At 44.8% G+C, this 25,621-nt stretch overlaps 1 protein-coding gene across 2 annotated transcripts in view; it reads right to left on the bottom strand.

Moving 5' to 3' along the window:
• The window catches only part of FAR1 (fatty acyl-CoA reductase 1), a 33,896-nt gene extending 32,314 nt beyond the window's left edge, over positions 1 to 1,582 (bottom strand). Inside the window, exons 1-2 of one of the 2 annotated variants that reach the window (XM_058843678.1) lie at positions 1,516 to 1,581; positions 1,453 to 1,485 (exon numbers count right to left, since the gene is read on the bottom strand). The gene's annotated coding sequence lies outside the window, so the exon portion shown is untranslated. Of the gene's footprint in view, positions 1 to 1,452 lie in introns of both variants that reach the window. The other variant, XM_058843668.1, reaches the window with a different exon arrangement.
• Between the last annotated feature and the right edge of the window lie 24,039 nt (positions 1,583 to 25,621).

Below are 25,621 nucleotides of genomic sequence, written 5' to 3'. Positions count from 1 at the left end.
ATTGTTTGTTGCGCATCCCCTTCCAAGCACCGGAAACAACAACCCTTGCGAGGGAACTGGGAGCTCCTCCAAGAGCTAGAACTCAGAAACAGGATGAGGACAGAGAAGGAGATTCAGTTTGCCCTTTCAGGAGCTAAGAGAGGTGGGATGGATGGTTACACTTTTGCTTTGATGTTAAATTTTATCGACAAGTATCAGCTGCTATAGATGACTAAGATGTGGACAGGCAGGGTTATTCTGGAACTGTAAGAAGAAAAACATTTATCATGTCCAAAACCTATGGCCACACTTAATTTAGAACAACTCCCCCAATGTGCTTTGACTGTTCAAATTGTCTAGTAAAGTTTCACTATACCTACAGTCCAGCAATAAAGACCAAATACCTGCAGTAAAAAGTTAAGAGATCTAGATTTGTGATTACTTTATGGCTCTTTATTACTTCTTTATCTAGAGGTAAAAAAAACCCATAAAATCAATCTTTCCTATCCATCTATAGGTTTATGTTGGGGAAATGGTTTAATTTTAAGGCATCTATAGGTGAATGGAGGGTGAAAAACAGGGTAGAGAAGCTCAAAGGTGAAGATCCTATATATCTACCCTAGAACCTAGTATATAAGTTCCAAATCGCTGAAATAATGGTATTTCAGTTAAGAAGCACAGACATGATACACTAATTGGGGAAGTTGGGGATCAAGAAATTCTGCTGCCGTACAGATGGATGTCACAGATAGTAAAACTCCTACACGCTCCATTCTTAATTATTACTGAAAGAGTTATTAAATACAAGGAAAAAAAAAAAAGTTTAGTTACTAGAGCCTTGAAATAGGTTAAATGAAATTAAAGGTTTCTATTTTCATGGGATTCAAGCTGGTTTCGATTACAAGCTCGCTCCCAACCGCCGTAGCCCTGCAGTCCGCCACGCTTTCAACTTCACTGGGGCGGTCTTGAGGAGCACCGAGCTCCGTGTCCGCAGGGCACGGGCGGAGGAAGGGCTCTGCTGCTCCTGAGCTCGGACCCGCGGCCCGGGGCTGTGCCCACGGCCCATCCCGGCTCTCCCCGCACCCTCCCGCTGCCCCGAGCGCCCCCGGCACGCGTGGCCGCCTCTGCGAGCCCGCTGGGGGCTGCCCGCGGGGAGCGGCCGGGCGCTGCCGGCGGGGCCGCGGGGCGCCCAGGGCCGGGCCGCCGCTCGCCGCAGGCCCGCCCGGCGCCGAGGGGACGGCGGGACCCGGGCCCGGGCCCCGCGCCGGGCGGACCGGGGGCTTGCGGCCTCGCCCGCGCCCCGCTGAGCATCGACCGCGGCCGCCGCGCTCCGCCGGCCCGGCCGCCCCCGCGACGCGCCCCGGAGCCCTCCATCCTTCCCTCCCGGAAAGGCGCGGCCGCCCCCTCCCCCAAGCCCCCCCCCCTCCAGCACGTTCCCATCCCCGGGCACGGCCGGGCGCGGGGTGCCGGTACCTGCTGCGGGCCCCGGCTGTGCCCGCCCGGCGCGGCCCGGCCCCGGCTGTGCCCGCCCGGCGCTCGCCGCCCCGAGGGTCCCACACGGCGGCCCCGCACGGCCGCTCCCGTTGGCCGCCGCGCGCGCGCTCCCCGCGCGCCCATTGGCCGCTCGCGCCGCCGCTCGCGGGACGGGGACGGCGCCCATTGGCGGGAGCCCGGAGGCCACGCCCACCAACCCCCCCCCACACCGGCGGCGCGCGGGGGGGCGCGCGCACCCCCCTGACACACACAAACACTTTATATACAGATATATATATATATATATATATATATACAGATATATACACATATACACAGTGAGAGAGAGACAAACACAATATATACATATATATATACACAGATATACACCTATATACAGAGAGAGACAAACACAATATATACACATATATATACAGATATACACAGAGAGACAAACACATTATATACATATATATGTACAGATATATACATATATACACATATATACAGAGAGAAAAACACAACATAAATATATACAGATATATACAGATATACAGAGACACAAACACAATATACAGATATACATACACACATACATATATGCATCTACACACAGAGGCAAACACAATATATGCATATATATATACACATATACAGATATACACATATATATACAGATATTTACAGATATATACATATATATACACAGACAAACTAAATATACAGATATATGCATATGTACACATATATACAGGTATACACATATATACATATATATACATACACACAGAGAGACAAACACAATATATACAGATATATACATATATACACATATATACAGGTATACACACATATATACATATATACACACACACACAGAGGCAAACACAATTCATATATATATGCACATATATACTTATATACATATATACATATATACATATGCACACACAATATATACATATATGGGTACACACATATATACATATATACATGCTTATATATATATACACACATATACATGTATATATACATAAATACACAGACACACAGACACACATACATACATACATATATACACACACTGACACACACATATATAAATACATATATACACACACACATATATGTATACATATATATATATATATATATATATATACTCACACTCGCACATCGCCTCCCTTGGTGTGCAGCCTGTGAGGGGAAGAGTCCTCGCAGCGTTCACCTGTGTCCAGAGTGTCCCCTGGGTGTCCCTGAGTGTCCCAGAGTGTCCCCTGAGTGTCCCCTGGGTGTCCCTGGGTGTCCCTGAGTGTCCCCCGGGTGTCCCTGGGTGTCCCAGAGTGTGTCCATGTCCCCAGCACTGGATGCTGCCATCACAGTGTCCCAGAGTGTGCCTGGGTGTCCCCAGGTGTCCCAGAGTGTGTCCGTGTCCCCAGGATGTCCCTAAGTGTCCCTGGGTGTCCCTGGATGTCCCCAGGTGTCCCAGAATGTCCCTTGCTGTCCCCAGGTGTCCCAGAGTGTGTCCGTGTCCTCTGAGTGTCCCAGAGTGTCCCCTGGATGTCCCCAGGTGTCCCAGAGTGTCCCTGGATGTCCCTGAGTGTCCCAGAGTGTGTCCATGTCCCCAGCACTGGATGCTGCCATCACAGTGTCCAGAGTGTCCTCAGAGTGTCCCAGAGTGTCCCCAGGTGTCCCAGAGTGTGTCTGTGGCCCCTGAGTGTCCCAGAGTGTTCCTGGATGTCCCCAGGTGTCCCAGAATGTCCCTGGCTGTCCCCAGGTGTCCCAGAGTGTGTCCATGTCCCCAGCACTGGATGTTGCCATCACAGTGTCCCAGAGTGTCCCAGAGTGTCCCAGAGTGTCCCTGAGTGTCCTCTGAGTGTCCCCAGGTGTCCCAGAGTGTGTCCATGTCCCCAGCACTGGATGCTGGCATCATAGTGTCCCAGAGTGTGTCCATGTCCCCAGGATGTCCCTAAGTGTCCCAGAGTGTCCCAGAGTGTCCCAGAGTGTCCCCTGGATGTCCCCAGGTGTCCCAGAGTGTGTCCATGTCCCCTGGGTGTCCCTGGGTGTCCCAGAGTGTCCCTAGATGTCCCTGGATGTCCCCAGGTGTCCCAGAGTGTCTCTGGATGTCCCTGAGTGTCCCAGAGTGTGTCCATGTCCCCAGCACTGGATGCTGCCATCACAGTGTCCAGAGTGTCCTCAGAGTGTCCCAGAGTGTCCCCAGGTGTCCCAGAGTGTGTCTGTGGCCCCTGAGTGTCCCAGAGTGTTCCTGGATGTCCCCAGGTGTCCCAGAATGTCCCTGGCTGTCCCCAGGTGTCCCAGAGTGTGTCCATGTCCCCAGCACTGGATGTTGCCATCACAGTGTCCCAGAGTGTCCCAGAGTGTCCCTGAGTGTCCCCTGAGTGTCCCCAGGTGTCCCAGAGTGTGTCCATGTCCCCAGGATGTCCCTAAGTGTCCCAGAGTGTCCCAGAGTGTCCCAGAGTGTCCCCTGGATGTCCCCAGGTGTCCCAGAGTGTCCCAGAGTGTCCCAGAGTGTCCCCTGGATGTCCCCAGGTGTCCCAGAGTGTGTCCATGTCCCCTGGGTGTCCCTGGGTGTCCCAGAGTGTCCCTAGATGTCCCTGGATGTCCCCAGGTGTCCCAGAGTGTGTCCATGTCCCCTGGGTGTCCCCAGGTGTCCCAGAGTGTCCCTAGATGTCCCTGGATGTCCCCAGGTGTCCATGTCCCCAGCACTGGATGCTGCCACCACAAACCAGCGTGGCTCCAGCCCATCTCCAGCGCTCCAAGCGCGGCCGAGGCTCCGGCCAAATCCCCGAGCACGGAGTCGCGGGGCCACGCAGCAGCAAAGACTCCTTCGATTCTCTGGAAGAGCCCCCAAGGCTGGAAGAGGCCTTTGAGACGGCCAGGACCGCGCTGAGCCCTCTGTGACTCCGGTTTGGGGCTGGTGGGATGGGACAGACGCCGTGTTCCCGTGCCAAAGCCACCGCTTTGCCTCACCCCTGTTACCAAACTGAGCAACGTGATGGCCTCTGCTGAGAGCCCTGATGCCACCGTGTGCCATGGCTTTCACAACTGGATATTGCACAGGTGGACGTGCAGCAGCTGAACAAAAAAAAAAGGGGAGAGGTGTTTAAAAGTTAGGAAACACCCTATATAAACTGGTGCAACCTGTACTATCCAGATGGCTGTACAAATAAAGAATTATATGGGAATTGTTGTAAGCACGGTCTTGGCTTGTGCAAGGGCAGGTTGGTTTTTCAGAGTGGTTTGTGCTCAGGCCATGAGAATGGGAGCTCTGCTCAGATCCTCCACAGCAGCTCAACCATTATTTTATTCTCAGGTGTGTGTTCCCATGATTTATTCACTCCATGGTGGTTACACCTGGTACCCAGGTGCCCCTCAACAGAGTGCTGGAATAATTTTATTAGTTTATTATTAATAATATTAGTTCTTTAATAAGTATTTTATTAGTTTATTATTAGTTGGCATTATTTTATTAATAATCAGTTATTGACAAAACTGTAAATTCCTCATCATGACTGTCTAGAGGACAGCTTTCACAGGCTGTCCCTTGGAAAACACCTGCTCACTGAAGCCAGGACATTATCCAGTCATTCATATAGCAAAACCAACTCAGGCACGCAAAGATTTGAGTCCCAATCTCCCACCACCCTGCTGAAAGGTTTTAACATTTTATTTTTTTACCAAGGGTTCCTTTCCTGTTGTGCTGAAACCCTCACATGTGGTAGGCAGCCCTGCAGACTGTGGGACGAGGCTTTTCCATTCCACATTCCCAGGAAAAGAAGAGTCTGCTGCAGCACAGACACAGAATTGCAGCCAGCACACACGAACTCATAAGAAAAAATTATATTTTTAAAAAACCCTAGCTGGTATATGCAAATTGAAACTTCTCAGATGACTACAGCAGTTAAATTTAGGTACATTTTTCAGAAGTGGCTCAGTAAAATGTGCCTGTGACACCAAACAGAAGCCATGGGGAATATCCCAGCAATTTCAGTGTGAGAAAAACAGTGTCATTTGGCCAGTCTGGTTTTTGAAAATAGCTAAAAAATGGTGGGGTTTAAAGCTTGTCTCTAATAAATATCATATACTCTGAGCATTGTAGTCCATTAAAGATAAATTATGATGCACTGACAGTGGATTAACTGATGCTCTCAGTGTAAATGGTCAATAATACTAATAATAAAGAAAAAAAAAAGAAAAAAAAAAAGAATTTATTTTTTCAGGATTACTCTTTTAAAGTAAAAAATTTATCCCTCCTAAATTATTTATCACCAGGAAAACTTCATAGCGACATAGTATTGTGATGCATTTGCATTTTAATGCAGTAACATAGGGTTACTTCTCAAAGAACCCACCAAACTGGGTATCCAGGGTAGCATGGTGAATTTTTCATTGCAGGAACGAGAAGATATCAACACCAGCGTGGCCTAGTCTGGGAATGCTGAATGAATTATTAAAAAAAAACAAACCCAACCCAACCCTCTCTGAAACTCTATTACCCAGCACAGAGATAGCGTGACACGAGGTTGTGGGAATCTAAGGGGAAAGAACTGCAAGTGCTTGCCAGGCAAAACCTTGGTTTGTTCCCCGTGAGGGTGAGAGAAACACCTGAATGCTCACTATCAGGGGGAAAATAAAAGAGATTTGGATCCTATCTTTACATTGATCCACTTCTCTAAGCAATACTTAATTAACTGACTTCATTCACAGGAGCCTTTTAGAGCTTTCCAGACTGCTTGGTTCCGTCTCCAATTTGAAGCAAGGCCAACAGCTGTAACAATTTCCTGTCCTTTATTGACCAGCTCATGGAAAAGTTGAATTTTTCACTGCCTGCCTGGACAAGGTTCCCCAATGTTCTTGTTTTGGGAACTGAGAGAGGTGTCAGCAGTGGGCAGAAGTGTGAGAGGAGGACTCAAGCCACCAGGAACCAGCAGGAGCTACAGCCGTGCTGCAGGAGCAAACCTTGTGCATCACTGTCTCATTAGGGACTTTTGTATTTGGGTTCTTTTTCCCTTTGAACTGAAGATTGACGAGAGGGAGGCAGTTTTCTCTTGTCTGGTCTCAGTTGTTTATTCTTTTCTTATCAGCATCACAAGGTACAAGGAGCTGTGTGCACTATGATAGAAAAGGGGTAAAATGGCCAACAAAGATCCTCTTCAAGGTCTTTTATCTGTCCATTTACCCAATTAACAGATGCCAACTCAATTATTTTTCTTAGTGACCCAATGACCCATCACCTGTGTGCTGCACTACAGTATTTTCTATCCAATCACTCACTACCACCCAAAAACCCCCAGGAGAAGAAGATGAAGAGGAAAGAAGAAGGACAAGAGACAACACCCTAAATCCTCCATCTTGTCTCCTGTTCTCTAAACTACTTTTTCACCCAGTGATTTAAGAAACTTTCTAATCTACACACTTACACTTTTCCTATCTAACTTTAACATTTGTTTCCATGTATCACCATGAAAACATGCTCATGAATTTCATACTACATGAAATTCAGTGTTTCTTTGAATCCTAGAACTAAGTATTGGAAACAAGGGCACACACTCTGTATCTCAGACTCCAACACATCACTTCACTTTTTACAAGCACATCCACTGTGTACCTACACCCTCTGTACCCCTCAGGAACACAGCTGGTTCTGTGCAAAGCGTGTTTCTAGCCGTGTTTCTCTGTTTCTGTCACCTGTGGGCACGCCACGACGCGTTTTGCGCAAACCAAGGCACGTGTTTAGCGCCCTAAACCTCCGTGAGGGCCGGAGGGATGCTCGCTGCAATTCCTGGCTAAATGCAGCCTTTTTCATTGAAAGATTAGCCAGGAGAATTGTCCCTTTCTGCCAGAAGAAAGGGCTCAGGCAGGTTCTGCTCAGCGAGATTAGACTGGTGTAATATTCCATTTGTGCTGGTGCCGGAAGGGACTGCCAGCCACACGGAAAAAAGGATATTTATTCTTTATAAAGGATGAATTTGTGATGTAATGAACACTAACACTTGTCTTCAAGCTGCAGGGCATCCCAGGCACAGTGATGTAGGCTGGAATTTGCAAACTTAAGCTCTGTACAGGATGCAGTGAGAAGGAAAGTGTCCCCCGGAAGCTCAGAACCTGCCTCACACGAGCAGCAGCCAGCACAGTTAAGGCTTGTTTGCTTTCTAATTTGAGGTACTATGGTTCAAAGATAAGAGTCTGACCAAAACTAGTTAAACCAGTTTAGGAAAAGCTCAGGTACTTATTTTTAGCTCTGGATTAAAGCTAGTTGGTGCATTTAAATATCTCTTTGGATTCAAAACAGGGCAAACACCTCCTGAGAGGAAAATCTGTGATTTTACTCTCCAAAGAGTCGGTTCAGTTTTCTGCCAAGTGTCTCTTCAGTCTTTTACTGATGAATTAACATATAGAGGCTACTTATTTAGTGATCAGAGTGGGTTTTAAATCCAACCCTGAATATCCTGCTCATTAGATACCAGCTTACAAACAGCATGGGCAACAAATAAATTGTTTGTAATCGAACCCATTCTGCTACCTTTGTAATGTGCTAATTCTTTGGGGTTTGGGAGCAGCTGTTAGGATGACAATGAATATTCAGCAAGGATTACTCTGTGGATTGCCTGGTCCACCCTCCCTGCCCAAAGCAGGTTCACCACGGCTGTGCCCAGCTGGGCATTGAGCATCCAAGGACAGAAACTCTGCACCCACTCTGGGCAGCCCATGCCAGTGTTTGACTTTCTTTGCAATAGTAAAAAAAAAAAAGGTTTTTTCTCCTTTTGTTTTGACAGAAATCCCATATTTCTCTTTGTAGCCTATCCTATCTCTGTTTATCATCTATCTATCAGTGTTTATCCACTCAGCTCCCAGAGTTCTGGTCCCCTGCATCCCCACCAAGCTGCTTTCCACCCACCTCATCCCCAGTCTGTACTGCTGCTTTGGGGTTTTCCTCCACTTCCCTCCTTGAACTTTACAAGTTTCCTGTTGGCTGATTGTTATCTTTCCCTGCATGACTGAACACAAACATTCTGCTTTTGCCTCCTTGCCACGTCACTTAAAAGCGGCAGAAATACCCGCCACGAGATCCGGATGTGAAATTTCATTCCATAATTCTTATTTTGAAAAAAACCTAATTAAATCACCTCTTAACTGTACTGGCCACTGTGGCAAGCCCTGCTAGCTGAATATTAATGGTATTTTTGTTTGATATTTCCTCTCTTCTTCTTCTTCATTGCCTTTTGGCATGTCAATACACTTAGCCATAGTTTAGTACACTGAGTATATTGATAAGTGTGTGGGTGATGGAAACAGTTGCTAGGAAGGGCTGACATCCACCAGGAATGCTGCAGGGGGAGGGATCCTTCACAGCAACGATGGAGGTTTCATTATAACTTGATCATCTGAGGCTTGGCTCATCACTACATTTAAAAACGAGGCTGGCTGGGTCATATGACTAAAATAAAACCCTTTATACAGAGCAAATGTTTGTACGGGATAGGCTTCTCGAAAGAGCCTTCAAAGGTATTGAAGGTGTGAAAGTTGCTGCTCAATTAGAAACAGCAGACTGGCTAGGAAAAAAAATATAAGACACACCCATCTTTGCATGTTTTTAGGATTAAATTCGTAATTTTATACAATATTCCAGAGAGTTTCACTGAGATCTTACATGGCAAAAATATTTTCGTACCTCTACTGAAATCAGATCTCTTGATGGCAGCTTGAGCTTTTATTTGTTTTTGGCATAGCTACCTCATGTCAGCAGTTCATAAAAAGTGTGATTTTGAGGAGTATATTTTGGGTTCCTCTTCTGTCATGTCAAGCTGAGGTTCTAGCATATAGTGGTGCTATTTGTTGCAAAGCACAAAACTACATATTTGTATATAAATAAAATTCCTTTTCATTTCTAGTAGTCTAGGCTATAGGCTTTTTTAGTATTAATTCTAATTGGTAGCCATTAATTATTTGTGTTAATAGTGTTTCTTCACTTCATCAGTGAATTCTCATTATCATGTATCCAACATGAGCATTATTTGTAGCTATTTTCTTTAATGTCAGCCCATTTCACACTTCACTTTCCCCCTTTATTCTATTTATTAGTTTTCCACATCAAAATGTTGGAATCTGCTCTTTCTTTTGCTCAGTAACTACACCATGCACCCCAAGCTGTAACACTTGAATTCATGGCCAGTTCTCCATTCTAATTCTGTTTTAGTTTCCCTTTTCTTGCATAAGCTGTGTCATTTGTCCTCAAGCACTGATGACACACAGTCACATCTGGCTCCCAAAAACAAGGGTGATCATTTATCCCTCTGGGTAACTTCATAAACTTTACAGGTTTGTTATTGCTCATGGTGATTGCTTCACAATTTCTCCTGCTGTTCAATTAAACAGTCTAATAATATACTTTCATATAAGCAGAACATCCTGCCTCAATGGTGTTTTCTCCAAAGAATTTCTCTTGAACTGTCTGATTTCGTAGGTTCAGATTTATTTGTGTATTTCTCACGTTTGCTCTGTTCAAAGGAAGGCATTTCCTGCTTTCACCTGTGAAATAATCCATTCTTCAGACATAACCAGAGTTCCAAAAGTCTGCTGTTTGTCCTTTTGGTAATGCTGCATTCATTGCAGCTTGTGGATGCCTCTGGCAGGCCAGTCCAGAATCCAGAGACACCAGCAAAGGACAGAGAGAGTTGGGAACACTCATTTTTTCTGTCCTGCACTGGAAGAAAAGTGGGTGAAGAGAAGCTACTGCTTGTTCAGCTGAGCCCAGGGATGGACTGGAGAGGACTTTGAGTCCAGACCAGGTGTTGAGTGCTGGCAACCACCCTGTGCAAACCCTGCCTGCTGGGACAGCCCAGAGAACCCTTCCTTCCTGATCAGGGATGCTGCTTCTCCACAGCCCTGAATTAATTGATTAATTGCTGTTTCTAATTGCCCCCTGCTTTCCACCCTAGAGTCATTTCAAACAGTGTTGAGCTTACTTTGGTTTTATTCAGCTGATACAAGGAGCTGCTGGTCCTGGTTGTGGTGAGGAGAAAGTTGAAGGCAAATCTCTTGCAGAGTTTTCTGGGGTTTTTCTGTTTTGTGAACTTGGAAAGCCAGCTCGACATGGCAAAAGCAAGTAGATAAAGAGCCAGGAAAGAAAAGTAATTAAAGAAAGAGAGGGGGAAAGGCAACAGAAACTAGGGCAGGGAAGGATTTCAGACACAAAGATGTGTAGGTGGATGAGGAGGAGCTGAAGACTGGCCATCAACAGGAAATGGAGTTGTAAAAATGGCACTTGACTCTTGAATTAATTTGAGATGTGCCTTTGACATCTTTGGACTGTGGAGATGGAGAAGGTGTTTAGAAAACCCACCAGGCATGGAAACACAGAATCATGCAAGCTTTCCTTTATTTTGAGTGTGAATCCTTGAATGGATGGGGAAAAAAATGCATCTTCTCTCCTAGCTGCACTGTCAGCACTCAGCTGATGCAATCTAGAGAACAGAGTTTTGTTATTCCTCATCAAGGTTTCCATCACAAACAGCCTGTGAGGAGCAGGCTCAGGCTCGTGGCAAATTCCAGCTGCAGATCCCTGCTGAGGATACCTGGTTGTAACACATGTGGGGGTATGGAAAGATGCAAGCCCTGCCTTGGGAAACCACGTCATGATAAAGCAAATGTCGTGCTGAAGTGATTCCTGTCGCCCCTATGAAGGGGTTACTCTGCCAGCATCTCTGGCCAGAGCCTGGAAACTGTCCCTAAAAATCTGCAGCACAAAGGAGAAAGGATCAGCCTGGTGTATGCTCACCTTCTGGCTCTTAGGCACAGTCCCAGCACCCATTCTGAGAGTTATTTTTACTTTATTTACTTTATTATCTAGAATCTCATGTGAGCCATTGAGTCATATAGCCTGGGATGTGATTTGAAATTTGAAATTAATAAAATCCTAGTAGCATTAGGAGAAAGACCACTGTGGAACTTCATCTGAGTAATTAATTTACTGAAATAGACCCACAAGTCAGCAAGGGCAAAGCAGGATGGTGAAGGCCCACAAACAGGATTAGGATCTGTAATTAACTCCTCTGTGGCATGTTCTTTTGTCTGCATTTTGCTTTGTGACATTGGTTGTACACAGCAGGGACCACACATGGTTTGAGATGCTACTGCAGCTCCAATAAATATTTGGCATTGATTTAGAGCCACCAACCTTAGTGCCATTTGCAGTTTCCAGATAATTTATAGATGACATGTGAGTAGCACTGGAAAAGAGAAGTTGAGTGTCAAGGAGAACAACACCCTGCCTTTGTTTCTTACACTCTTGCTTCTTTAATCATCTGCTATTGGCCACACTTAGGGAAGCATTGAGAAAAGAAAATATTGGCTCATTTGGCAGTCATTACCTTCACTTATATCACTGAGCAGATTTACAAAGGTTGAGCAACACACTCTCTTTATGGGAGATGGTTGCAAGATGCCACTGATGTTGAGACAGCCCTGATAAGATTAATATCTCATCAGCTGATGAGCTACATGAATTCCAACCCTGAAAAATCCTTTCTCCAATTAGGTTACACTCAGATGAGCCACTATTAGAGATCTGCTTAAATTCACCTTAGCATTCTCCCTTTCAGAACAGAAAACAATATTTTGGGCCACACAGTAAATTTAAACTCCTCCAAGTGCACTGTTGTAACACTCAGTGCAACGAAATGACACTTTTAAGACACTTGAATTTACAGTCTGTGATTTAATTGCAGCTGTAACAGCACCACAATATTGCTGCAACCTCCAACGGGGCTTGACCCCTGAGGCAGAGCAATCAGGCCTGTGGGGTCCCAGGGATACAGCCTTTTGGGGCTGAATTTAAAGGACGTATTGGACACCTGCCCAGGGTTTCTGGTGCCAGCATTCAGCCCTAAGCAGAGAGCAGGGTGTTCAGAAACCCCAAAGGCTGCACCAAACCCCCAGCAGCTGTGGCACTGCCCAGGGGGGTCACATCTAACCTGCTTTTACCATAGCTACCACCTGCAAGTGCACAGCAAACCCAGAAAACTCCATGTGCTGGGGGTGAAAAAAGCTCCTGGTTTGTCTTGAGGAATACATGGAGGCTGTCTGCTGCAGCAGACTGGCATCCAGAGATCCTTCCCCCAAAATTGTCAGCCTAAATGCAGCAGTCCCTGGTCCAACAGGACTCAGCAGTAACTCTGAGCTGTGAGCTCATTTTGAAACAGGTTAAATATGCAGTAATCTGGAGATTAAGGCACTGACAGCAGCGTTGACAGGCCTGATTTCAGTCCTCAGTCGGGTTGAGGAGTGGCTTTGGTGTTAATTCTGTGTCCCCTTGTCCATGAGAGTGACCTTGGCTGCTCTGCACCCCGAGTGCCAAAATTGTGGGACCCCTTTTTCACTGCTGGGCTCTGTGTGCTGGGTTCTTCAGAGCAGGGATGTGGCTGAGAGACAGAATGGGGATTAGAAAACGCTTCTCTGCTTCTAACCAGGATCCCCCTACGGGAGAAAAGCAGCCCCACTCTATAAGGGGAGAATCACCTCTGCTCTTTGGGGTGTCATTAATCACATTTATCTCCGCTCTTGGCAGGACCAGCTGCTGGGATTGAAGTGGAATGCTTGGAGAGACAGGGTTTGCCACCAGGATCTGGGCCAGCCAGACACCTGAGAGGCAGCACCTTTGTCAGCCTTATTCAGGTCCATTTGGTGAGCTCTGAGGCTCTGCAGGAGGAGAAATCAAACTGGGCATTTCTTCTGTGAGACATTTTAATAGCAGGACCTCTGACCTTTGGCCATACTGGAATTTAACTTTGTTTCTTCTTTTTCTTTATTGCTGCTTAATTCAGGACAGTTTTTTTCCAAAACTATTATGCCATAAAATATTATTTTGTACTTGAGTTTTTTTCTGTCAAATCCTGGTTCCTGTGACATGATATCAGCTGGATTTATTTTAAGTATTTCCATTAGTTAAACACCTTCATATTTCTTGGTGTTTCATGGAAAGGAAAGCTGTAGCACTTAGATTCACTAACTTTACCTGAAGGGCAGCAGTCCATTTTGTAGATAGAATGCAAAATAAGTCAAGTTTCCATATTGTCTTCAAAAGTCTGAAGGTTTCCTTTCATTTCCTCCATGTCCCATTCCTATTTGTTCACTCCCTTATCTTCCTTTTCTCTTAATAAACTGGGTGCTGCAATCCCTTGGAATCCTTTAAAATCACAGAAAATTTGTTCATTCCCTTATCTTCTCTTTCTCTTACTAAACTGGGTGCCACAATCTCTTGGAATCCTTTAAAATCACAGAAAATTTGTTCATTCCCTTATCTTCTCTTTCTCTTACTAAACTGGGTGCTACAATCTCCTGGAATCTTTTAAAATCACAGAAAAAAATTGGTTGGAAGGGACCTGTCTGGTCTGATCCCCCCACTGAAAGAGGAGGCAACCCCAAGGCTTGACCAACTTCAAAAAATCTGTTTTCTCTGGCTGCTTCTCTGCTGCTCTGATTTCCACTGATCCCATCTATTGTTTGTGTAAATGCTAATGCAAGATGAAGGATCTGTAGCTGTTTTGGCATTACCTAGACCTTCTGTAAGCACAGTTCCTGAGTGTTTCGTTTTGCTCTGTGCCTCAGTGTGTAGGTGGTGGGTTCTGAGGAGCTTCTGTGAGCACAGACTCGTGTCCAGCCCCACCACTGTGGACAAAACACACTGTGGAGATATTGAAATTCATACTCAACCCAAGCATTACAAAACAAGACAGCTGAGAAAAACAGAGAAACAAACCATGTCAGGACAGAGCAGCGCAGCTCTGGCTGTCAGTGGTGACACCAGGCAGAAACCATGGGAGTGGCAGTGAAGACACCTCAGGGTCTGTGATCTCTGGCTGAGTTTGATGGTGTAGCACAAAATGCCTCTGTCTGTGTGATGGGAGGAAGATAAGGACACAGACAGCTCTCAAAGCATGGCAGCAGCACTGACCTGGTGTTTTTTTTGCCAGGGTCAGATGTTTGTCAGAGTCAGGGGACCTCCAGCCAGCTGTGTGGGGAGCCAGAGGTAGAGCAGAGCTGCAGCACAAACCATCAAGAGTTGCACTCCCAAAAGCCTGTGCTCTGGACAAACTCGTGTTTTCTCTCCAGTGTGACAGAATTTCGGGGGAAAACAATCAGGAAGCAAGAGTTTAGTCATAGTGGAGCTAAGAAACAGTGCTAGGCTTTCCCCACAGATCAGACTGCTGGAGATGCAGGGGGTTTGGCTGATGCTCAGTATTCCTGTCCAGTTGTAGATTCCAAAGGCTGGGAATGCCTTTGGGCTCACAGGTACAGCTGTGAGACTGCAGCACCCAGCAGCTTCTCTGCCTGTGCACCCCTTCAAGGCTTCTGGAACAATCTTCTTGGCTTTCCCCTCATGTGTTTTTTAACAATTTTCTTCCTATATGGCAGTTCTTTCTAAATTTTTTTGGCTAATTTTTTTGTCCAGAACAGTTGTGAAAGCCTATTTCTAGTCCCATGGAGCCAAGATTGTAGAAAGATATAAAGAGAAAACCTTTATTCTTCTTCCCTTATTTAAACACGTGAGATCTTTTCAACATGACAGATTTTTTTTTTTTAACCCTGCTCTAATGCAAAAGACTTTGAGTTTCTCTTAGAGGACTTCAGCTTCATCAGGCTAAAGACTGTTTGTGTGTTGATTAAGGTTTATTTTTATTTTTCATTTTGGCTTTCACCTATGATGTGCAACACAGAGTTTTACCCATCTTCTCTTACTTGGAGCTCTTTAATCTCCTTTGGGGACAGCTTGCAGCTGCTCTTTATCCCAGCCATCACAGTATTTCTTCATGAGTGCTCTGCATTGCCATCCAGTCCAAGGTGCTATTGCTGCTGCTGGTTTTATGCTATTCTTAGGCAGGCTAATCTTGCTTAGAATTTATATTTGGGGCCACAACTTATTTCTTCATCAAATGCTTTTGGTTTGGAAGTTCTGCAAGGTCTTACTGTCGCTGGGCACTCCTTTTGGAAGGGCTGCTTTGCTGAGCCTAGCTGTAATAACTTTTTTGGTTAGGAGTTTTTACACTGCAGGCTGCTGTGATTGATTAATGCAGCTTTGCCCTTCAGTGCTCAGTCAGCCTCCCCTGGCAGCGCTCACCAGGCTGCCCAAATGACCAACCCTCACAACTTCATTTACTCCTCCTCATGCCTCAAGGTTTAGCTTTCATATTTCTCAGATGCTGAGCTGCCCAGCTGTGGAGTTTTGAGCTTCATGTTCAGTGTCAGTGAGCTCTCTTCACACAGCAGGCACACAAAACAATTCCTTCTCCAGCTTGGTACCAAGGACAATCCTTACAAGTTTCAGGCCCAGAAGCAGAAACAACGCTGGGCTGGAGAGAGAAAACAAGGATGGGGCTCCATATTCCTTAATTAACTTCCATAACCTGAAGCTGTAAGTGGACAATGAACCCTGATATGCAGATGGACCAAAACTTATAAAAATGTGAGACCTTGTGAGCAGTTGTGCATTTTGTGACCATTTTTGGTCCATCCTGGCTGCAGCCCAGGTTCCTTTACTGCCCAAGGTGTGTCCTTTGAGGCCTTTCAATAAATCCCTACTTTATCCTTAGCTCTGTCCAGCCTCTGCTCCAGGCATCACAGTGGAATAATCCCACCACACTCATCAGCATCCTCTGTCCTTTCCTGAGCTTCTATCCTCACTTTCTCTGGGGTGTTTTGTTACTTCAGAGCTGTGTCTGTCTGTCTGAATTTCAGACATTCTTACATATGGAGGCTGATTATTCCAGAGCTTTCTCCACAGTGCTGTATTGTTCACAAACCCACTTCATTTGCAGGTCCTGAACCCTTTCTGATTGTGGTTTCCTCATGATCACAATCAGATCATCATCCTCATGATGGTGCTTCTGGGTTTCAGGCTCTGCCCTTCTCACCCCCTCCTTCTACTGCCCAGGCAGTGGTGGAAGATTTGTTTTCAGATACAATTTAAAGTTATATAATCTCTATAATAAATAAAGTTATGTAATTATTATATAATTATATAATAATAAAGTTATATATAAGTTAAAATAAAGAGTTCATATTTCAAGTAATAAGATATTCATTTGCTCCCACTGACATTTGAAAACACATTAAAGAAGCATCCATACTGATACCCCCATTTGTTAAAACTGGTGTTTAGAAAACTCCCATCTGGATCCTCTTTACTCTGATGGCTTCTGTTCAAACTCTGAGAGTGATGGCTCACCTGTGTGAAGTGAAAATGCTGTGTTTTGAAACAGATTGTGATAGTGAAAATTTGATTTGAAAGCATAAAATTGTTATTGGAATACTCCAGATGGCTGGTGATGTTAAATAAAGCACTACTGCCCTGAAACAGAGAGTCTTGCTCTTTGAGGGTGACAGATGCCTCAGAAAGTTGTTACTTGGCACACTTTGGTAAATATTAAAGAGATAATCTTGGGTGAAACCAGGAATTTTGTTGATAGAAATATCTCACTAAATACAGAAGAAAATTCATCACTGCAGAGTGGAGTTCTCTAGAAGGAAAACACTTGTTTAGGAATTCTTAACAAACAAAAGAAAAAGCTCATTAAAAGAGCTGACCTAACTTTCTTGTAAAATCCAGGGAGATTTTAGGAAGAATGTATTTTCTTGCTAATGTTTGTGTGATGGAATCAGCACTGTCCACTCTGAGGGAAACACAGACAAGTTGCTTGCAGGTGTGAGGAATAAAATTGAGAATTCTCAGTGTTGCCAGGTACAAATGTAACTTTGCCACAGAGTGCTCTGGGGAGAACAATTGGTGCAGGAAGCTCTAAACAGTAACAGAGGCCACAAAGAGTTGCTGGAACTTGTTATTTTTTTGAGATATTTCAAGTTGTTCAATGAGGATAAGGAAGTTTTTGGTTCCCAGAACGTTTCCTCTGTGTTGAAGCCCTTCTGTGAGGGAAGAAGTGACAATGTCAGGGAGGACTCAGAGCCTTGTTTTCCTGGCAGGCTTGAAATGTTAGAAAATAAGAGTAAGCTGACTACTTCTGCCAGGAAGAAGAAGATAAATATCAAAACTGAGTCAGAAAGGATCCTCTATGCCACATCCAAACATTGCAGAGTTGAACTGAAGGTAACCCAAGAGCCAAGTGCACACTTGGAACCTCACTAAGGTTGGCTGGCAGAGAGCCAGAGCTCAGCTTTTGGCTTTCTGGTGTCTGCAAGCCCATTCTCTTGTTAAGAGATGCAGAAATAACTCCCTAACGTGGAGGATGATGGTGGCTTGTAGGTTCCCAAGAGACAGAAGGTGAGAGCAGGCTCAGGATGAAGAGTTTTCCTGCACAGATCCCTTTCCGTGGCTGACACAAAGGAGGCCACAGTCACAGATGTGAGTGTGGCTCCCTGTTCATGTCCAGCCCCACTGCCATCTCTGAGAGAGTGAATACTCACCAGGAAACAAGTGGAAAAGCACAAAATCCCTTCTCTGGGTGTGCTGGAATGGGCTGTGCTCCTCGAGGCTGAGACAGGATCACAGGCTGAGGAGAGTGTATTTCATTCCAATGGCCAGAAAATACCTGCTTGCAAATGTTGATCCTTCCCAGCAGATTTGGTTCTTTGCACTCAACAACATGAGGTTCATATTTCAGTTTTACCTGTAGTGAAGCTGAGGTACAGAAAATTTCACAGCTGAAGGCTAAGCAGCCTGGGAAGAATAAGATTCAGGCTCTAAACCCACAGTTGCTGCTCTTCTTTCTAAGCCAAACTGAATCTGACTCTGTCCTACATACATATTAAAATATTATAGCATTAGGTTTATCTAAAGACTTCAGCAAATGCAGCCACGAATCCTGAAAAGCTGAAAACGTGGAAAGGCTGCAGATGAAAGTCCTACAGCCGTGGAGAGAAAATGCATTTAGAAGAAGGAAATATGTGTGGCATATTTATTCAAGAATTGCAGTAGTTTGGGGACCCTTTTGTAGAGATGGAGGGGCTTTTGAGTTGGTTCTGCTCTGTGGGATCAAGTGACTTTGTGTCCTCTCTCACAAGACATGTATTTTTTGTTTGCCTCAGTCTGAAAGGTGACTCTTTTTGAGAACATTCACCGCCTCCCAGCTGGGCAGGTTTTGTCCAGAGAGCAGAAAAGTAGCTGAAATGTCAGTTTTCTTTAATAGTTCATTTTTCTCCATCCAATTTATTGTGGACAAGAAGTTGTAGACTCAATAAAGCCATCCACAGGAGGGAATATCGTGTCATATTTATGATGTGAAAAACGAGGTTCACATAATTTTTATAGAATTTAAAAGTTTAATAAAAAAACAATTAGGAGAAAAAAATAAAGTAAAGTATACAGATAGGGCCGGGTGTCTCTGCATTCAGCTAGGAGAGCACACCTTACTAACAAAGGATTGTCCCTTAAAAACAGAATCCTACTACATATCCATAAATTCTCATACATATTCATACATTCTTCTTAGGATCTTTGGTGTTCTTCTGTTTAGTTTTCTCTTGCCCCCTTCCCAATAGATCCATCTTCTTGGCACCATCGAGATTTACATTCCCTGATACCAGAAATGCAATAAATTCCTCCCCCCCAGAGTTCTGGTCACTGCTGTCTTCATCTGGATAAGAGAGTTTACAAAAGGAAAAAAAGATCTCCAGTTATCTTTTTCAGCCTTTGGGTTACACAAACAAAAGTAGTTTTTGTTTTAATGCTATGTCATACCTTAACATACCTGTATTATACCACTATTCCTAAGTTTCATCAATAACAGAAATAAAGAAGACTATATTAATACAACAAAAATTTCCATTCTTATACACATAACATTCATTTTAATATTTGCGAAAAGCCAACAATATAAAATGTATCTATAACAATGATGAGCAGAGCAAAGTGCGAGTGTGGGATTGTTCCTGACAAAAAGCTCAGTTTTAATGACAAGAAATGATGCTCTGTACTGACCCTAGAAAATAGAATCCACTGGGATGGATACACAAATACTTGTGTGAGTCATGCTGAACCAAGGTTCCGCCTCTCAGGGAAACAATGAAGCTCATTCTTAGAAAGGAGGAAAGAAATGTCTTTCAATTGACAAAGCTGACTCAGACAATGACTGTGCATTAAAGCACGTTCATCCAACCCTTGGCAGCTCGGCTCCTTGCTTCCCACTGCCTCCAAAGCACCAGGGAGGAGGTTCTGTGTCGCCCTGAAAACTCAGCTTCTGGGCTTGCTGACATGGTTTTCTAAAGACTTTCCCAGGACAGTAACTGTAAACGTAGATATGTGTACATTCCTTCTGTTCCACATCTTGTGATGGGCATCTCTCATGGCCAGTGCAGTGAGAAAGTGTTATCCTGACCATCCAATCCCTGGCTGTGGGCAGGAGCCTATAAATCCTGGGAGGAAAAATAAACTCTCTCTTCTTTTCACCACACCTCGACCTGTGTCCATGTGATCTGTTCATCTTCAGCAGTAACAGTTCTGCACAGTGGGGGGAGGTCAGGAGCCAGGGGAGCAGCTCTGGCTGAGCCTTGCCCATCCACACCTGCAGTCCTTGTGTGCCAGAGCTGCACCAAGCCAATGTTTGCCAAAATTGAGCCCTGGAGTGTTGAGTGTGAGAGCTCTGTGTGCTGCACACCTCTGGCACAGGGAGGGGATGGCAGCTCTGAACCTGCCACTCCAGAGAGACAGCATGTCACCCTGAAAACTCAGCTTCTGAGCTTGCTGACATGGTTTTCTAAGGACTTTCCCAGGACAGTAACTGTAAACAGAGATATGTGTACATTCTTTATGTTACACGTCTTGTGATGGGCATCTCTCATGGCCAGTGCAGTAAGAAAGTGTTATCCTGACCATCCAATCCCTGGCCGTGGGCAGGAGCCTATAAATCCTGGGAGGAAAAATAAACTTTCTCTTCCTTTCGCCACAACCTGTGTGTGTGTGATCAGTTCATCTTCAGCGGCGACAACAGCACAAGGGCAGGGCACAGACAGCCTTCCTCACCTCACCGCTGCTCCCTCTGTCCCTCTGCACCATCCCTGAGTGCCACTGGTGTCTGCCACCTCAGCTTTGCAGGGAGATGTAGGAGCCCAGAAATGCAGAGACATCTCTCTGTCTATTCAATTCTTTAAAAAATACATCAATCGTATATAATATTGACAGAAAGGCTTCCAAATATCCCTGAGCGAGCCAAAGTTTGTAAGAAATTAAATAGAAAGTAGAGAAATGTTTAATTTATCACTGAGGTGAAAATACAGATTTTAAGAGGTTTTCACACATGGAGGAAAAAGAGTAATTTTTAATCCTTCTTCTTCCTTCTTCTCCATGCTTCTGCAGTTTATAGAAGCACAAAGAATGATTGGTTTAGAATTAGTCACACTTTTAATTACATGAGTAGATACAGAAAACGTATTTGTTGAGATATAATAACAATAGACGTGTCTGTAGTTAATAGGGTAAAAATTGGTATAAAGGTGAAAAGACTGCGTGGTTTGGGGCCATTTTGTATCATCAGAAGGAAATGAGCCAGGCTGTGGTGATTTAGGCTTGTGCAGCCAGTCTGGATAGACCTGCCAGGTTTCTGTAAGGATCCTTCAATAAACACCAGAAACCAGAATCTAATGAGCCCAAGAGTTTTCTTTGAATCATAAAGACTGAGATAAAAGGGACTGCCCACGAGGGAGGATCCCAGGGGAATTCAGCCCAAAGGAGGCTGAGAGAAACTAAAGAAAAGTTACAGGGAGAGAGAGCTGCTGAGCCATTTCTGAAAGATTAATAACATTTCTGCTATGGAGGATGCTGCAGTGCATCTCACCCTGAAGACATTCCTGCTAGAAAAAAAATAAATAAATCTATTCTGTACCCCTTATTCCTAGTGAAGCTTTATAAAACATACTTCTTAGTTAATGATGTCTAATTCTACAGATAAAACTACATGAGGAGTGGAAATGTTTCAATAGACTTGTACCTTCCATTCAATTTTTCTTCCCAAACAAAGAATTCGGGGTAGTAGCTGCTCCAATATCAAAGTCACTACTTTACTGCTTTACTTCCTGAATATTAATATTGGAGCATGGATTTTCACAATTCTGCTTGCACTGATTTCCTGGCAGGTTTGAGTTCTGAAAGATGAAAAAGATTTGGTGTGTTGATTTCAGGAGATATCTTTTCTGTTTGTAAGAAGCACAGAGTTTTTCTTGCACCAGAACTTGGTCTGGGGCTTTGCTTTTACAATTCTATTATGTTGAGGTGATTTAGTGTTTTGTTCAAGTTCAGAGATTGAACTTGATGACCTTGATCCAGCTCAGGATATGCTACAATGATGCCATGATTTTCTGTAAATCCATTGTTTTGAAAAGTGGCTAGTGGAGCAGATCCTAGAGAACAGAAGTGAAATTATTCCTGATTTAAGGTCACACAGGAAAAAAATTCAATCCCAGAGCCAAAGGGAACAAATATTCTTGAGCATTCTCTCTGCACAGTTTCAATCACCAGCAGTGTCATGCTGAGTGAGAGGAGCAGCTCCTGAGCCTGGATTTCTGTCAGGAAACATCACTTCATACAGAATTCTCTGCAATCCTTCCCATTCTGCAATCTCCAAGTTTCAGTTTTCTCTATTGACCAGGGTTAGCACAGGCTGGAGTCTCTGCTGCTTTTTGTTCATTGCATTTGTGTGTTAAAGGTAAAGCTGGCAAAGTAAAAGCCAGCTTTGTATCACTCACAGATCTGATCTTGTGCTGCCTGAAAACAAACAGGATCTTTGTGTGTGGGAACAGCCACATCCTGATCTTCACCATGAGCCACTGAGTGTTCCATTTTACCTAGAACTGGAGCAGCTGGTATGAACAGGAGGAGGAAAAGGAATAAAGAATGGCGTGTCTCAATAGGGCTTAGCCTAACGTGAGCCTAGAAGGAAAGGAACAGGTGAACCCTGCAAGAAATGGAACCAGGGGAACCCTGCAAGGAAAGGAACAGGTGAACCCTGAAGGGAAAGGAACAGGTGAACCCTGCAAGGAAAGGAACATGTGAACCCTGCAAGGAAAGAAAAAGTGAACCCTGAAGGGAAAGGAACCAGGTGAACCCTGCAAGGAAAGGAACAGGTGAACCCTGAAGGGAAAGGAACAGGTGAACCCTGCAAGGAAAGGAACCAGCTCAACCCTGCAAGGAAAGGAACCAGCTCAACCCTGCAAGGAAAAGAACCAGCTCAACCCTGCAAGGAAGGGAACCAGGTGAACCCTGCAAGGAAAGGAACCAGGTGAACCCTGCAGGGAAAGGAACCAGGTGAACCCTGCAAGGAAAGGAACAGGTGAACCCTGCAAGGAAAGGAACAGGTGAACCCTGCAAGGAAAGGAACCAGGTGAACCCTGCAAGGAAAGGAACATGGGGAACCCTGCAGGGAAAGGAACAGGTGAACCCTGCAAGGAAAGGAACCAGGTGAACCCTGCAAGGAAAGGAACAGGTGAACCCTGCAGGGAAAGGAACAGGTGAACCCTGCAAGGAAGGGAACCAGGTGAACCCTGCAGGGAAAGGAACCAGGTGAACCCTGCAAGGAAGGGAACCAGGTGAACCCTGCAAGGAAAGGAACCAGGTGAACCCTGCAAGGAAAGGAACAGGTGAACCCTGCAGGGAAAGGAACAGGTGAACCCTGCAAGGAAAGGAACCAGCTCAACCCTGCTGAATTTTCTCTACAGGGCTGACAGGGAGGGGAAAAAAAAAGTTTAGGATGGATGTTACGCAGCTACAAAAGGTTTGCAAAAATTCTCACACCTTGAGAGTCAATTTAAATTTCAGACTTGTCAGCAAGAAAAGTTGGCCTCCAAAATCTTCCTGTGTTTCATTGCTAACCTGAGGGCTCCTGTGTGTGCCACAGCTCCACGGGGCAGAGGAATCAGGGAGCAAATGGGGGGAGCCAGGGGAGCTCTCCCTGGAAAGGAACGTGCAAGAGGAAGCTGCCTGGCTTGTTGGAAATAGGATTCACAAAATCTGCTCCAAGACAATGGACATGGTGAGAAATGTCCGAGGCACACAAATCACCTCTCCCTTCTGGCAATGCTTGTGAAGGAGGATGATGAGCAGAAACATGCACAGACCACACAGGGAACAGCAGGGTTTGTTCTTGAAATAAATCCCTCTGCCTTTGTTTTCCAGTTTGTAATGCTGGATGACCACCCTTTTGGAATGAAGTTATTTAATCATAAAGGTTATTATTCTAAAAATGTTTTAAATTTTTCTGGAGTTTTTACCTTTTTATGAAGCATTGTGGCTCTAGTGCTGATTTTCCTAGAGTTAGAATCCCTTCCTTAAGCCATCTGGGGGACATCAGTTATCTGAAACTTCCATATGGCACACTCCTATGCATTCCAGAAAGTTTTTTCTCCTTGCTCTTCTGAAAATGTTGACAATTTTGACTTTGAGAGAAATGCTCAGCTATTACTCATCAGTTTTGAGACTTGTGATAAAAAGCTGATGGGATTGTTTGATCTCAACCTGAGAGCACCATCTAGAGGCAAATAACCTCAACTGTAGCATAAACCCACAATCCCCTAAGAAATTACATTTTCTTTCAGAATAAATATTATATCAAACATAAATACACCTAATTAAAAAACACTCTCAGACAATTACAATGCTGTCTGAGATTTGCAATTAGCCAACTACCTACACCTATCCAGCCCAGAGGAAAGGTCATTTCAGCCTGGTCCTAGGTCCATCCACACCAGCTGTAAATGACTGCCTCAAGCCACCCTGGCACCAATAAGAACATCTGCAGAGAGCTTTTCTTTTTTTTTGGCCCGTGTCACCAGGCCTTCATCATGCCTCTTTTATTAAGAATTGCTTTTATTAAGCAGCTGGATTATTTAATTAGGCTTTAATTGCTTTTGCAGCTTCACCTAGCTCTGCAGAGATGCCTTAGATAAACATTTTATGGCATTACAGTCTGCTTTATAAATTCAGTGTATTCCCACTGATACTGATGCAGCAATTCTCAGTGGTTATGAAGATTCCTCTAAACCCAGGGGATGAATTATTGAGCCTCTTGTTTCCATTCTCTGCGATTTCAGTATCTCCTTTTCTGCCGTCACAAAGTAATGTTGCAATCCCAAGGTAGGAAAGGTCTTAACTTGATTATTAAAGTGCTTCTTACACTTTGTACTTCTGGAGCTTCGTAAGTGTTTGCTAAGGAGGAAAAGATCTAAGTGGTCATGGATTTCTTTTCCTTTTAGGTTTTATGCCTGGAAATCGTGTGAGCTGCCCACAGCACCTGCAGAGGATTGAAGATGCAGCTCAATGTGTGGCTCAGCTGGATTTAACTTCCCATGCTAGGAAATCACCTGACAAAACATCACAAAATGCACTTGTGCCTGCTCCTTGTAACCCCAGCAGAGAACAAAACCACCTTTGAATGTTGCAGGGGATTTAAGGCTTTTCCAGGACGGCAGATGAAATTTCCTTGAAGGATAATTCCAGGTTTGAGGGATAATTCCAGGTCTAATGGTACCAGGAGATCACTGAAACCAAGGACTTCCAGCCCCCAAGGGGAGCCCACAGGACGGGTTGTGCTGTTTCTGTAGGGACAGAACAGGGGGCAATGGCTTCAAACTGAAAGAGAGTAGTTTAGATTAGATATTAAAAAGAAATTCCTTCCTGTGAGGGTGGGCAGGCCCTGGCACAGTTGCCCAGAGAAGTTTCCCCATCCCTGGAAATGTTCCAGGCCAGGCTGGATGGGGCTCTGAACAAACTGCTCTGGTGGAAGGGATCCCTGTCCATGGGAGTGGAACTGGATGGTTTTTAAGGTCCCTGCCAACCCAGGACATTCTATGATTTTTCTAAGGATCCAATGATATCCTTGAGGATATATGTGGCTCTCCACAGGGAAATCAACATAAAAGTTTGGTGTGGTTTAACCCCAGGCAGCAGCCCAGCCCCACAGAGCTCCTTCCTCACCAGTGGGATCAGAGGGGGGGAAAATCAGAAGGGTAAAAGCTCCAAAACTCATGGGCTGAGATAAGGACAGTGTAATGGGGAAAGAAAAAGCTACAGACACAGAAGGAAAGGAAGAAATGGAATTAATGAATTCCCTGCTTCCCAAGGGCAGGCAGGAGTTCAGCCTTCTCCAGGAGAGCAGGGCCCCATCACAGGTGAGGTTTGGGGAGACAAACACCACCACCCCAAATGTCCCCC

Source organism: Poecile atricapillus, chromosome 1 (genome assembly GCF_030490865.1).
Source record: "Poecile atricapillus isolate bPoeAtr1 chromosome 1, bPoeAtr1.hap1, whole genome shotgun sequence".
Taxonomy (NCBI): Eukaryota; Metazoa; Chordata; class Aves; order Passeriformes; family Paridae; genus Poecile; species Poecile atricapillus.
The sequence above is the reverse complement of the archived record's forward strand: the minus strand, read 5'-3'. Positions and strand labels throughout refer to the sequence as shown.